Raw genomic sequence first — 10,145 nt, 5'->3', positions numbered from 1 at the left:
CTGTCCGCATTCATGTCCTGTTCTGATGCGTTTCACCCCAAATCTCCAACATTTTCAAGTAACAAGTACCTGTAACCGGCAATGTTGGCATTATATTTATCAGACTGATATCAAATTTGCAGTATCTCCCTCCCGTATTCCTCACATTCCACCCCCCCTCCTCCCACCCGTGGATGGATGAAGGCACGTTCACCAGGCAACCGCAACGCATCGCATCAGGTTGAGGTTTTATTTATATCTGCAGGGCCACGTGGGGTTTGCATAAATTGAGGTTTATTTATTTAAATTTTTTTCTTAAAGAAAGCTGCAGCGAGCTGCTGGCGGACACTGAACGCAACACCAGTCAGTATGAGGGAGAGTCAATATGCAAGAGAAGCATACAATATGTTTATCATTTTTGCTCCAATGAGGTCAGCACAAAGGAAATAGTCAATAATAAAATACTATACTGTATAAGGGCCGCACGGTGGGCGAGTGGTTAGCATGTAGGCCACATAGACAGTAGAGGGGGAAGACCTGGGTTGAAATCTCCATTGAGCATCTCTGTGTGGAGTTTGTTTGGCTAGTTTAATTTAGCTTCATTAGCGACTCCAAATTGTCCATAGGTATGAATGTGAGTGTGAATGGTTGTTTGTCTATATGTGCCCTGTGATTGGCTGGCCACCAGTCCAGGGTGTACCCCGCCTCTCAAATCACCAAATCACATTCAATCCACATTTTCATCAACATTATTATTCTTTTCGCATCTTCAAGCTCTAGTTAGAGCAGGGGTCTCAAACATGTGGCCCGCGGGCCAGATGTGGCCCGCAGGACACTAGTTTGAGGCCCCTGCCTTGATATGAAAGTTTAATGTTAGTGCGGCCCGCGCAAGTTTGATATGAATGCTGTATGGTATCATGTGCCCAGAAAAAATTATTACGTTTGATTAATGTTCATGTTAAAGGTTAAATAACTGTTAATAGTTATCCTCCCTATCCGTGTGGAAGTGGTAAGTTTTTGGCTATTTAAGTTTAAAGGAAATAACTTGAAGGCTACCGTTTAGGTCGCTAGCTCTCTAGTTTGCGAGTTAGCATGTGTCTCAAGACCCTGCAGTTGCGCAATATGTTGTAAATAAAAAGAGTATAAATGTGACTATAGTCGTGTTTTGTCATGTCTACAGGGCTCTAATAATGCTTTGTTCATTTTAATCTGAAATAAATAATTTGTCTACCCATCAACTATATGTGGTTTCTTAAGTTTTTATTATTTGCCGTTTTATTATTATTATTATATTTATTTATTTATTACTGATTGATTGATTTTCTTTATTTTTGATTTGTTTATTTATTTTTCATCTTAATAAAAAATAAAAATAAAAAGTAAGATATTTGAGAACAGTGGAATGTTTTATCAGAGCTTTTATTGTAGAAAATTGGAACCAAAGCGAAGTTTTTTTAATTTTTTTGTTTTTAATTAATGCGTTTTTTTTTTTTTTTTTGGGAAAACCTGATGCGGCCCAGTCTCACCCAGACCCGAGCTCCAGTGGCCCCCAAGTAAATTGAGTTTGAGACCCCTGACTTAGAACCTCCTTAAGATCCACCACTTGACATAATTCACGTGTATTATCCCTCCTTTGCTTACTTGTATTGTGCAAATACTCAATGGACTGCATGAAATAATAAAAGTGTCTTTCCTCATGTTAGTTGACTCCCAAAGAGAGTGTTCATGTTCATAAATGTGCCTGCAGCTATTGGAAGAAGCATATTTCTACGTGTAGAGCGTATTGCTATGAATATAGATGAGATGCTTGCAAAGGCTGGGCTGGCAGAGCCTAGCTTGTTTATTAGAGTATGAGTGAAATATGATGTCCGCACATACGAGGTGCTGGATCTCTTGGCTAAGCATCTAACCGTGCACAAGCAGCACAAAGACGACGTGGAAGTAAGACCTGGTGGTGTGATGTAACACAGCTTTTGTTTTTCCCCGTATGAGTGGGAAGGCTGGGAATTGAATGATCAAATGAAAAACATGGTGAAAATACGCGGGGTGGTATTTTCTAGCTGTCAACTAAGATGTTTCCAATTGTTTAACCCCTTCAAGAGATGATAGTGATACTTCATTTTTGTTTTGTTGTTGTTTTCAAGTCAGCAGATTTTGCTGGAGGTTATCTTCCCAACTACAAAACAAGTCCCATCGAAAATGCCATTTTGGAGCCCCCGTTTATATTAAAACTAGAAAAAAACTCAGACACCATTGTTCCCCCATTTCCCGATTTCCTCCATAAATACAGTATTACTCTTACATTTATTTATCTATATTTAAATATCTATCATCGACATAGTATTTAGATTGCATGCTCAAAATGCTAATATTAGCATGCTACCACCTAGCATAATAGTGATGGTAAGTCTTTTTAAAAATGGCTAAAAATGTTACTATGCTAATGTTAGCATGCTTGCAATGTCAACATGCTACCATTAACATGCTAACACCTAGCATAATAGTAGTAAGTCTTAATATAAATGTGTCTAGCTTTGAAAATGGCAAAAAAAATGCTATTATACGAATGTTAACATGCTAGCAATGCTAACAAATGGCATAATAGTGTTAAGCCTTTATATAAAAATGTTGCTATGCTAATGTTAGCATACTTGCAATGGTAACATGCTAACATTAACATGCTGACACATAGCATCATAGTGCTGATTTTTTATATGTGTACGTGACGACCTATGAAAATGGATAAAAAGGCTACTATGCTAATGTTAACATGCTAACACTAACATGCTAACACCTAGCATAATAGTAGTAAGTATTTATATAAATGTGTCTAGCTAGGAAAATGGCTAAAAATGTTACAATATCAATGTTAACATGCTAGCAATGCTAACACATGGCATAATAGTGCCAAGTGTTAATATATATATATATATATATAGCTATGAAAATTGCTAAAAATGCTACTATGCTAATGTTAACATGCTAGCAATGCTAACATGCCAACACTAGAATGCTAACACCTAGCAAAATAGTGTTTACAAGTCTTTATATAATTGTGTCTAGCCATAAAAAAATGACTCAAAATGCTACTATGCTAATGTTAACAAGCTAAAATTCTGAAAACGGGAATGTGAAAAAAAGAGGAAATGTGGAAAATGGCAACAATGTCCTGATTATTAGTTGACTGCTTGGCAGAGATAATAAAGAGTTTATGCAAAAATTTAAATTTTGATTATTGGTGCTCAACTTGTAGTTGTTATACATGTGCACCAGATGGCGCGTTTTTTTTCCCCATTCAAAGCATGCAGCAAATTTTTTCATAAAATACAGTAAACATATTGGCCTATCAAGGCCGCTGAGGTGTGTTGGAGCCTATCCCAACTGACTACTGATACACAATACATACTGTAGTAGACAGTATTACAGCTAAACTGCATGCAGCAATCAGTGGTATGAGTGGAAGACCTTAGCGTACTTCACCATTGAGAGATGTGTTGCATGTGCTTAGAGGCCCGCGTGGGCAATAACAGGGAAAGCATGACATTTCATAAGAGACTGTGAAGGCTGCACAGTGAGGGGTGGCAACACGAGGAAATGTCACAGCCCAGTTGGTGCATGTCCCTGCATTATACACATTGTATTTTACACATAGAGTGGGGGGGGGGGGGGGGGGGGGGCACCAGACACTCACTTCCCCAGAAGAGGGACAAGATTTTAACATTAAGAAATTATATACTTTATTATACTTAACTTCTGGGGCGGCATGGCGGTCTAGTGGTTAGCGCACAGACCTCACAGCTAGGAGACCAGGGTTCAATTCCACTCCTGTGTGGAGTTTGCATGTTCTCCCCGTGCATGCGTGGGTTTTCTCCGGGTACTCTGGTTTCCTCCCACATTCCAAAAACATGCCAGGTTAATTGGCGACTCCAAATTGTCCATAGGTATGAATGTGAGTGTGAATGGTTGTTTGTCTATATGTGCCCTGTGATTGGCTGGCCACCAGTCCAGGGTGTACCCCGCCTCTCACGGCTCCAGCACCCCCGCGACCCTCATGAGGAAAAGCGGTAGAAAATGAATGAATGAATGAATGTATACTTCTGGACCCGCCTTCTTCCACCCAGACAAAAAGACTATATGACTGACAAAAGGGCTCACTCCGTTCATGCCGGTGTTCTATGGAACAAAGGTGTGGTTCACACCTCTTCCTGCCTGACACGCATGCACATGCCAAGATATTGATAAATATTGATTCTTTTTCATTGATTCCGTGCTTACGTGGGTGTGAACACACTCCCATAAATGAATGAAAAACGTTTTTTATGGTCAAAATACTACATGAAACATTATTTTTATTAATAAATAAAAATAATTAATTAAAAATAAATTCATATTATTATTAATATTTTTTCTAAAATTTTGCTGTTTTTTCAACTTCCATCTGAAATAATAATAAAGACAGATTTTTGTAATATTGACTATATTTACTATTCAATAACCGCATCTCTTCCCGTCCCCGACTTGGGCCCAGCTTCATAAGTGGTCTCCCTGATGCTCTCCCCCCCCCTCCCCCATGTGCTAATACAGCTGCCATGTCCTGGGGGGGGGGGGCTAATTACTGGCTGTGCAGCCTTGGTGACAGCCCCCCTTGGAGACAGCTAGCATACATCTCCAAAGGGAGCTGAACTGTGAACGCGACCAACTTGCACATCGTGTAAACATGGCCACAAAAACAAAAAACTAGAGAAGATAGATTTTGGGATTCACACCACATATTTTAGTCCTACCTTTATTTTTATTTATATTCCTTGACCATGAAGTACTGTACATTACCATGGGCGTGACATGTTGGAATGACTTCAAGAATGCTAACAACTAGCATAGTAGCACTAAGCGTATATACAAGTGCCTAACGTAACGTTTTTTCAGTTTTTTTCAGTTTTGTTCTTTTTTTTTTTCAACTTGCTTCGAATGCACTTTTCTGGTCAAAAACACAGTGGAAACCTCACACACACTCAACAGGGGCCCCAGAAGCACCCAAAAATGGCATAAAATGCCAGAGTTTAAATTTTGTGATTTTTGACAAAAAACGTAAGGGAGGGTGTGTCGTTTTTTTTTTCAGTTTTTTTCAACTTTCTTCTAATGCACTTTTCTGCTCAAATACACAGTGGAAACCACACACACACTCAACAGGGGGCCCAGAAGCACCCAAAAATGGCATAAAATGCCAGAGTTTAAATTTTGTGATTTTTGACAAAAAACGTAAGGGGGGGGTGTGTCGGTTTTTTTTCAGTTTTTTTCAACTTTCTTCTAATGCACTTTTCTGCTCAAATACACAGTGGAAATCACACACACACTCAACAGGGGGCCCAGAAGCACCCAAAAATGGCATAAAATGCCAGAGTTTGAGGGCGGTCATTTTTGACAAAAAAAAACGTAAGGGGTTAGTATGTCGTTTTTTTCAGCTTTTTTCTACTTTCTTCTAATGCACTTTTCTGGTCAAAAACACAGTGGAAACCTCACACACACTCAACAGGGGCCCCAGAAGCACCCAAAAATGGCATAAAATGTCAGAGTTTGAATTTTGTGATTTTTGACAAAAAACGTAAGGGGGGGGGGTGTCGTTTTTTTTCAGTTTTTTTCAACTTTCTTCTAATGCACTTTTCTGCTCAAATACACAGTGGAAACCACACACACACTCAACAGGGGGCCCAGAAGCACCCAAAAATGGCATAAAATGCCAGAGTTTGAGGGCGGTCATTTTTGACAAAAAAAAAAACGTAAGGGGTTAGTATGTCGTTTTTTTCAGTTTTTTTCAACTTGCTTCTAATGCACTTTTCTGCTCAAAAACACAATGGAAACCTCACACACACTCAACAGGGGCCCCAGAAGCACCCCAAAATGTCATAAAATGTCAGAGTTTGAATTTTGTGATTTTTGACAAAAAACGTAAGGGGGGGGGGTGTCGTTTTTTTTCAGTTTTTTTCAACTTTCTTCTAATGCACTTTTCTGCTCAAATACACAATGGAAACCACACACACACTCAACAGGGGGCCCAAAAGCACCCAAAAATGGCATAAAATACCAGAGTTTGAGGGCGGTCATTTTTGACAAAAAAAAACGTAAGGGGTTAGTATGTCGTTTTTTTCAGCTTTTTTCTACTTGCTTCTAATGCACTTTTCTGCTCAAAAACACAGTGGAAACCTCACACACACTGAACAGGGGCCCCAGAAGCACCCCAAAATGTCATAAAATGTCAGAGTTTGAATTTTGTGATTTTTGACAAAAAACGTAAGGGGGGGGGGGGGGTGTCGTTTTTTTTTCAGTTTTTTTCAACTTTCTTCTAATGCACTTTTCTGCTCAAATACACAGTGGAAACCACACACACACTCAACAGGGGGCCCAGAAGCACCCAAAAATGGCATAAAATGCCAGAGTTTAAATTTTGTGATTTTTGACAAAAAACGTAAGGGGGGGGTGTGTCGGTTTTTTTTCAGTTTTTTTCAACTTTCTTCTAATGCACTTTTCTGCTCAAATACACAGTGGAAATCACACACACACTCAACAGGGGGCCCAGAAGCACCCAAAAATGGCATAAAATGCCAGAGTTTGAGGGCGGTCATTTTTGACAAAAAAAAACGTAAGGGGTTAGTATGTCGTTTTTTTCAGCTTTTTTCTACTTTCTTCTAATGCACTTTTCTGGTCAAAAACACAGTGGAAACCTCACACACACTCAACAGGGGCCCCAGAAGCACCCAAAAATGGCATAAAATGTCAGAGTTTGAATTTTGTGATTTTTGACAAAAAACGTAAGGGGGGGGGGTGTCGTTTTTTTTCAGTTTTTTTCAACTTTCTTCTAATGCACTTTTCTGCTCAAATACACAGTGGAAACCACACACACACTCAACAGGGGGCCCAGAAGCACCCAAAAATGGCATAAAATGCCAGAGTTTGAGGGCGGTCATTTTTGACAAAAAAAAAAACGTAAGGGGTTAGTATGTCGTTTTTTTCAGTTTTTTTCAACTTGCTTCTAATGCACTTTTCTGCTCAAAAACACAATGGAAACCTCACACACACTCAACAGGGGCCCCAGAAGCACCCCAAAATGTCATAAAATGTCAGAGTTTGAATTTTGTGATTTTTGACAAAAAACGTAAGGGGGGGGGGTGTCGTTTTTTTTCAGTTTTTTTCAACTTTCTTCTAATGCACTTTTCTGCTCAAATACACAATGGAAACCACACACACACTCAACAGGGGGCCCAAAAGCACCCAAAAATGGCATAAAATACCAGAGTTTGAGGGCGGTCATTTTTGACAAAAAAAAACGTAAGGGGTTAGTATGTCGTTTTTTTCAGCTTTTTTCTACTTGCTTCTAATGCACTTTTCTGCTCAAAAACACAGTGGAAACCTCACACACACTGAACAGGGGCCCCAGAAGCACCCCAAAATGTCATAAAATGTCAGAGTTTGAATTTTGTGATTTTTGACAAAAAACGTAAGGGGGGGGGGGGTGTCGTTTTTTTTTCAGTTTTTTTCAACTTTCTTCTAATGCACTTTTCTGCTCAAATACACAGTGGAAACCACACACACACTCAACAGGGGGCCCAGAAGCACCCAAAAATGGCATAAAATGCCAGAGTTTGAGGGCGGTCATTTTTGACAAAAAAAAACGTAAGGGGTTAGTATGTTGTTTTTTTCAGTTTTTTTCAACTTGCTTCTAATGCACTTTTCTGGTCAAAAACACAGTGGAAACCACACACACACTCAACAGGGGCCACAGAAGCATCCAAAATCCAAAAGGAGTAGGAAGAAGCAAAGCTTATTAAATCCTACCCCTCCATCTGGTATGTTTACAATCAGTAACTGTTACATTTGTTCACTTCCTGCTTTCCTAATATAATTTGACAAAAAAGGTAGGGGGGGGGTTCTTCATTGTACATTGTCCTAATTCATAGAAAAACACTATGAAATACAAAGAGAATGAAATAGAAAAGGAGATGATAAAATGAAACAGACAGAAAGTCACTTTTATTGTGATGGATATAAACAAGCTGGCCAACACTGATATTCATATTCATATTCATAACATTACATCACATACGATAGCAAACGGGGTCACAGAGGACAGCCTCCTAGCTTGCTTTTTTCTTGAAAAAAAAAAAAAACCACAACAGGAAACATCACAGAGTATCCATGCTACTGTCATAAATACACCCCACCCCCCCATCCCGACCCCCTCGTCACACGCTCTTCTTGTATACTCCTTCCTCCTTTTATGCATTACAACACACACACACACACACACACACTTAGACCAGTAAGCCCAGTCAACATGCTGAACTGGGGGGGGGGGGGCATGTTCGCTCCGGATGGGAAATGATCATTCAGCATGCTGGACATTAATGGTGGCTTTACTGGTCACATACATGCTGGCCACATACTGGTCTCATACTGGTGACATGCTGGCCACATACTGGTGACATAGCGGCGACGTATGGGGACATAGCGGTGATGTATACAAAGACACATCTGCCTTAACAAAAATAAAGCTAAGTGAATATAAAAAAATGAACGTATAAAAAAGGAAAGTGGAGTTAGTGGCACGGCTCACAGTGATTTGTTGAATGCATGTTCTTCCTTCCTTCCTGACTTCCTTACTTCCTTGCTTCCTTCCACCCTGTCCTGTTGGCACATCATCAGCACGAATGAAAAGGACATAGTGATATTCCCTGGTAGGAGAAGCCCCTACTTCAAGTATTGATCAGATAAGGACCTGAAAAAGGAGGGAGGGTTCAAACACCTTACTTGGGGTGAGAGAGAGAGAGAGAGAGAGAGAGAGAAAGAGAAGATCGTGGAGTCGTAAAGACCATCAGGACAGGAGCTTGTTGGTCACGAATGGGAGATGGGGAAGATACATGAACTATGTACAGTCTACTGCATGTTTACAGTACAACAGCTAACAGTCTCATTCAGTCTAGCTCATCTTTTTTTTAGCACACAACAACACCACAATAGATACACGCACAATAGAAGCCATCAATCAATAATATGCTCAGCCACGTCTTTCTTTCTGGGGACACATGTGCTGTTCAGGGGGGTCCGAAGTACACATGGAGTATTCTACTGATAGTGTTGTCAAATAATGGCGTCATGGAGGCAACGCATATAGTACATATAGTACAGTACACATACAGTACACATACAGTACACATACAGTACATACTGTATGGCCTGCTTGCTTAGACAAAACATAACATCCATCCATTATCTATACACCCATCCATCCATCCATCATCCACCCAGCCATCGTCCACCCATCCATCATCCATACACCCATCCATTCATCCACCCATCCATCAATCATCCACCATCCATCAATCGTCCACCCATCCATCAATCATCCACCCACCCATCCATCATCCACCCATCCATCCATCCTTTCCTCCAGCCATCCATCTAGCATCCATCATCCATCCACCCATCCATTATCCATACACCCATCCATTTATCCACCCATCCATCAATCATCCAACCATGCATCTGTCCATCCACCCATCCATCATCCATACACCCATCCATCCATCAGCCACCCATGCATCAATCATCCACCCATGCATCCACCCATCCATCAATCGTCCACCCATCCATCCATCATCCACCCATCCTTACACCCATCCATCATCCATACACCCATCCATTCATCCAGCCATTCATCAATCATCCATCAGCCACCCATCCATCCATCCATCAATCATCCAACCATGCATCCGTCCATCCACCCAACCACCCATCCATCATCCATACACCCATCCATCCAGCCATCAGCCACCAATGCATCCACTCATCCATCAATCATCCACCCATGCATCCACCCATCCATCAATCGTATACCCATCCATCAATCATCCACAAATCCATCCATCATCCACCCACCCACCCATCCATCATCCACCCATCCATCCATACCAGGAAGTATTTACTGGAGTAGTGTGTTATACAAATAGTGTATACTGTATATACAGCACCAAGATGTACACTGTGTTCTTCTTCACTGTATTTTTACAACGTGCACTTTGGACACCCCTGCTCTAATGTGTCATGGTCCCAGAGGTTTTCCTGGTGTGGGACAGACCCCCACCCCCACCCCACCCTCTTACAGGTAGACCTGG

This window comes from Doryrhamphus excisus, linkage group LG11 (assembly GCF_037039965.1).
Source record: "Doryrhamphus excisus strain RoL-2023G ecotype Guam linkage group LG11, RoL_Dexc_Guam_v1.1, whole genome shotgun sequence".
Classification (NCBI taxonomy): Eukaryota; Metazoa; Chordata; class Actinopteri; order Syngnathiformes; family Syngnathidae; genus Doryrhamphus; species Doryrhamphus excisus.
This window is presented reverse-complemented; position numbering follows the sequence as displayed.